At 48.6% G+C, this 5588-nt stretch overlaps 1 non-coding gene and 1 pseudogene across 1 annotated transcript; one reads left to right on the top strand and one right to left on the bottom strand.

The window, feature by feature from the left end:
- Positions 1–1411: 1411 nt before the first annotated feature.
- LOC123951074 lies at positions 1412–2227 on the bottom strand (annotated as a pseudogene).
- A 1749-nt stretch (positions 2228–3976) lies between these two features.
- Positions 3977–4168, top strand: LOC123951303. The gene has a single exon (XR_006820444.1). It is a non-coding gene; the product is annotated as a U2 spliceosomal RNA (small nuclear RNA).
- The last annotated feature ends 1420 nt before the right edge of the window (positions 4169–5588 follow it).

Below are 5588 nucleotides of genomic sequence, written 5' to 3'. Positions count from 1 at the left end.
CACAAATGGGGCAGGGGTAGGGGCAGAGGCAGAAGCAGACTCCTGGCCTGGCACAGAGCCCGACAATGTGGGGCTCCATCTTATTGCAATGAGATCACGACCTGAGCCGAAGTTAGATGCTCAGCTCAATGAGTCACTGAGGTACCCCTGTGACTTTTGTTTCCTTTTTTCCGTGCTATCTTTTTTCGCAGTTTACACACTCATTTTGCTGGAGCCCAACCACTGATGGCTTCCTGAGAGAGGGGAAGGTAAATCTTCCAAGGCCTTGTATGACTAAAAATACTTTTATTCTTCCTTCAAGCTTGATTGACAGTTTAGCTAGGTATTAATTGATAAACCTCCCCACCCCAGAATTGTCCTCTGGCATCCAGTGTTGCTATTAAGATGTCTAGTGTTATCTCCTACCTATTCCTTTATGGATCACCTGTTTTTTTTTCTTTCTTAAAGCTTTTAGACTCTTCTCTTTTTCCTTGCTGTTCTTGGCCTATGTCCAGACATGCTCTGGCTTTTTGTCTGTTGTTTGTCTCATTTGTTTCACTGAGCACTCAATGGGATCTTAGCCTCTGAAGATTGACATCATCCAGTTGGAGGGATGTTCATCCATTATTTCTTTGCTAATTTCCTCCACTCCATTTTTTTCTGTTCACCCTTTCTTTAAATCCCTCTTTCCTGTTAATCAGATGATAGATTCCTAGACTGATTCTCTAACTTTCTTGTTTTCTCTCTGTTACTTTTCCACCAGTACTTTGGAAAAAAGGTTTTTCTCTTGTCATCCAATAAGATATATTATTAATTGCCTATAGGCTCAGGCATTCTTGATCATCATCCTCTTAGCTTGATTATCTGCCTCAAACTTTTTTTTTTTTGGTTTTGGTTTTTAGGATTTTGTTTATTTGAGTAGTTTGTAGCCATCTCTGAGAGGCAAGCAAGGGAGAAAAAATTCTTGGATCCATTTTAGAGTCTGAGATATTGAGGCCGAAGTGTGCTCATGGCAGGGTCAAAGACACAGTTGGTAGGGAAGACAGCTCTAAAGCTGCCTGAGGCTGTGTCCCAACCCTGCCCCACATAGCCATGCACAGAGAATTGTGTCCTAGCTTGGGAGGGGACAAGGCAGATCCCTACCCAACCTTGCCCATTCTTGCCCATTACTTGCTCATTCAAGTAACTCACCCTCTTAGCTGTGCCATTCCTAGGCCCTGGAGAGCCCACCACCTGATAACAGCCGAGATGGTGGCTCCTGTGCACACTCACACAGACACACTCACCCCCCATGCACACGGCTCCATAACAGGCAGCCCAGGCAGAGGCACACAGCTGTCTCATGGGCACATTGCACACCTATACTACCCTATATGGAGTTCAGGTCCAAGCAGAAACACCTGTGTCCTTGCCCATCATGGGCACAGTGGCATGGTCGGGGGAGTTGGGGGGTGGTCACTGGGTAGGCAGGTAGCCATGGCCACTGTGGCAGCCTCACCAGTTGGCCTTCGCTGATTTGATGTCATTCACAAGGCTCTGGGCTAAAGAGATACCAAAGATCTGGAGGAGGGCGACAGCCACAAAGACTCCAGCCACAACATTCAGGTTGTCCTGCAGCCACTTGTCGAACTGGTCCACATAGCAGCCTTTGGTGTGGATGGAGCCCTGCTGCTCCAGCTCCAGTTTGAGCCTGGAGTCCGAGCCACACTGGGTGCTGAGGACACCTTCCACAGGGTCTCTGATGCAGCAGGAGGACACCCTGCAGCGCTCCCAGCTGGAGTTCAAGTCAGTACAGTTTAAATAAATATTGAGGTTCCAGTCATTAGGCCCCATGGCTCCACAGCAAGATGGATATTCCCAAGCAAAGTCAATGAGGTTCTGGAAGTCGGTGTTGTCCCGAAAGGCCTTGACGTTGTTGTTGAGGAAGAAACTGAGCAGGTCTCAAATTGTGTTCTCGAACACAAAGGCCAAGATCCCTGATGCCAGCTCGGGGAAGACAATGAGACCTGAGAACACGGAGAAAAACTTGAGCAGAAAGGTGATCTCCCAGAGGGCCTGGATGCAGCAGGCAAAGCATAGCACCAACATGGTGTCTCTGATCCTATGAGCTGCCAGGCAGGGTGGAGGCCTCCCAGACCTGCCAGCATGGAGCTGCTGGAGAGAATGCCCTTCTCACCCCAGGCCCAGGAGCCAGCACCCAAAAGACAATGTTGAAGCCAAAGGGGGAGTATTTCCCCCAGCAGCCCATCCCATCTCCGGTTGCTGGGAGGGCTGCTGCTGGCCCCAAAGGCACTGAGAGTGGCCTCCTGCCTGCCCAGGGAAGCAGGGTAGGGGCTGCACCGGCCCTCTACGGTCCCACACAGGCCAGAGCCCCTAGAAGCCCAGCCGGGCCAGGATGGAGAGGGGTTTCCTGCCACACAGAGCACCAAGGGCGGGGGGCCACCAGCCTAACAGGGGCCACCAGAGACAGAGGCTGCCCTGAGCCCACACAGTGACAGGAGTGCTGCTCCCCAATCATTATGGGAATGTGGTCCCCTGAAATCTTTGCTTCCAGTGCTCCTGCCAGCGTCATTCAAGTAACTCACCTTCTGTTGGTGTCAACAGATACACATTTCTGTTCACAGTCAAGATTACTCTGACCCATACTCCCTACTCTTGACAGACTCAGTCTCCCTCTTTACGGGGCCTGCACACAACTTGCTCATCTCTGGTGTCTTGTAGCTTTTCCTCTTGTAACAACAATTTCCCTATATTTTTCACCAAACGCTCCTGAGATAATCTAATTCTCTCTGTAATCACCATCATTCCTGTCTGGGCAGCTCGTTCCTGCAGCCGCTCCATCTATCTCTGCCCTATAGCTTGGCTGCCCTTGAGTCAGGTCACGTCTTCTGGCAAAATCAACTGTGGGCAGGGAGTGCAGGTGGGTGGGGAGATAACATCAAACATTCCTACCTGAGGAACCCCACGGGGTCATTTTCTGCCAAGAGTCTTCAGGTACGGTACGTATTCAGAGGTGTGGCCAGCCCTTTATAGTGACTTTGGATCAAATACCCAAACGTCAGGAGCCTTGATGGCCTCTTTGAAAAGTAAAAGTAGATATCTCCCATCTATTTCATAGGATTGTTCTGAAAATGAAATAAGCTCTTGTAAGTTATAAAGCACTGCACCATGTAAGCAGCTGGTGAAATGCCAGGCGTATTATAGATGCCTCATCCACAGTGTAACGGGATGCCATAAAGTGCCTGGGACCAAAATGGGCTCTTTGGGGCCACTGCTGAGAACCACAGCACCAAGCAGTTTTAGTCCAGGGCCATCCCAGGGCCTCATTCCTGCCCAGAAGACCTGGGGGAACAAGTTGGGGGCTTGGGGGGAGCGGTTTGGGGGAAACTTCGGAGTTCTTAAGGAGAGCCTGTGCCCTCTTCTTGCCAACTTGGGAAGAGAAGCGAAGATGCTCTCTAGAAGCACAAAGGAGGGAAGCCTCATGAGTGTGTGTGCACGTGTGCTCAACCACACAGCCACTCCTGCCCCCCTGAATCAGGGATGCGTGAGAGTCTCTAGTGTGAAGCCGTGGGCGCCGGGACTAACAGGCCTCACGAAGGAGACATCAAAACTAATCATTTCCATGGTGCCTGGGTGGCTCAGTTGGTTAAGCTTCTGCCTTTGGCTCAGGTTATGACCCTGGGGCCCTGGGATGGAGTCCTGATCCGGCTCTCTGCTCAGCAGGGAGTCTCCTTCTCCCTTTGCCTCTGCCCCTCCCCACTGCTTGTGTGTGCTCTCTCTCTCTCTCTCAGATAAAGAAATAAAATCTTAAAAAACAACAACAACAACACAACAACTAATCATTTCCAGTAGGAAATATTTTTCTTTGGGAGCATTTTAACAGTTCAGAGCATTATCAGGGCAAGATTCAGAGCACTGGAGAGGTGTGGGGAGCTCTGGAAGTAGTAGCTTCCACCTCAAGGGTGAAAGGGAGAGGTGTGGCTTAAGTAGAACCATTATCTCTTCTCTGCCTATTAGCTAAAATCAAATGCAGTATCTGCTTTCACCAATTAGAGAATCTGATGTGTTCTCTGTCTGTGTACTGGGCATTAAGTTACTGCTTGGAATTAGGAGATGGGTTGGGAGTTTGCTCTCTCCATTCCCCACCTCAGCCTGGAATTGCATTACTTCTAGGAATGACGCATTCCTTTGAGTTAATGACAGATGGTTTTCTATTGTTCCACTTGTCTCCTACAAAGTGCTCTAATTCACTCTTCATGAGGCTCCAGACTGCATTTCCGCCATTTGCACAGCAAGGATAGAATTTCCTCTAAGTGGAGTAGACCCAGTAACTGAGCCCGGCCACCTTGCCAGTACCACATCCAAGAGAATGTTGTAGAAGAGGGCCACTTGGGTAGGGGGAGGCCTGAACTGAGAGAAAGAAAAAGTGGCTGAGCTTGAGGCAGACCCCAGGTCAAGAGACTATGTGATAGGACATATGCTCCCAGGGAGGGTGAAGACGGGCAGCTATGGTGGGGAAGAAAATCTGTTAGCCCTAGAAAAGCAGCAGCAACCTTGGCCGTAGCACCCCCTGCCCTCCTGCCTCAAGGAGCAAGTGAAGAGATCCTGCCTCTCATTCCATCCCCCAAACCTCGGGTGGTCCTCTCTAGGACGGAAGAAGGTGGATGTGTGAAGGCAGACACATCTCCCCCCCATCCCTCTAGATTGACGGTTAACTTTTGGGTTGTTTTGTTCTTGAGATTGAAGTTGAGAAATGAAGGGGACCGAACATTAGAAATAGGACTGGGGAGTTCCAGAACCAGGAGGGAATGTCAATCAGGTATGAAAGGAGCCCACTGCCCAGAGATTCCACTAGAGGAGGCTGGGAGTCATTAAACAGCTTCGTGTTTATATCCCAGTGAATTGTTATGCCTCCAAAAGCATAGAGTTCCTTCATTTCCCCTGACAACACAGTAACAAGAAATAAAAACAAAAAACCAGGGTTTGGGTTTTTAGCAATACACCACCTACTTTTTTTTTTTTTTCTTAAGTAATCTCTACACCCAACGTGGGGCTGGAACTCACAACCCCAAGATCAAGAATTGTATGCTCTAGGGACTGAACCAGCCAGGTGCCCCACACCACCCATTTCGCACTAAACAAACCCTGTCCTTGGCAATTGCCCTTCTTAATCTTTCCTGCCTTCTGCCTTCTCTCTCTTATCTTGCAGAAAAGCTATGCCCCCTGCTGCCCTCTGTGCAATTAACTAGAGCCAAACTTATGTACCATCGAGGACACTAAAAATAAATATCTATATTTTCTTTTAATATTTTGCCTACTGTGACCCACTTTTAGCTCAATTTCAAAAGCAAGGGAGTGAGGTGTGTCCTAAATAAACAGGGCATTGAACTCTGTTCTACTGTTTTGGCTGCATAGCTTTTTACAAAAGTTGTTTTCTACAGACAGTAAGAGTTTAAAAGACCTTCTGTGTCAATATATTGATATTTAAGCTTCATCAAAAATCTATTTCCTTGGGGACCGTTTCCCACTGAGAATCCTGGTATTAAACAGCTCTGGGTAGGATCAGCTCTAAAGAGCCTGAGTCACATGTAGAATCACTTACAACCCAC

Source organism: Meles meles, chromosome 9 (assembly GCF_922984935.1).
Source record: "Meles meles chromosome 9, mMelMel3.1 paternal haplotype, whole genome shotgun sequence".
Lineage (NCBI taxonomy): Eukaryota > Metazoa > Chordata > Mammalia > Carnivora > Mustelidae > Meles > Meles meles.
The sequence above is the reverse complement of the archived record's forward strand: the minus strand, read 5'-3'. Positions and strand labels throughout refer to the sequence as shown.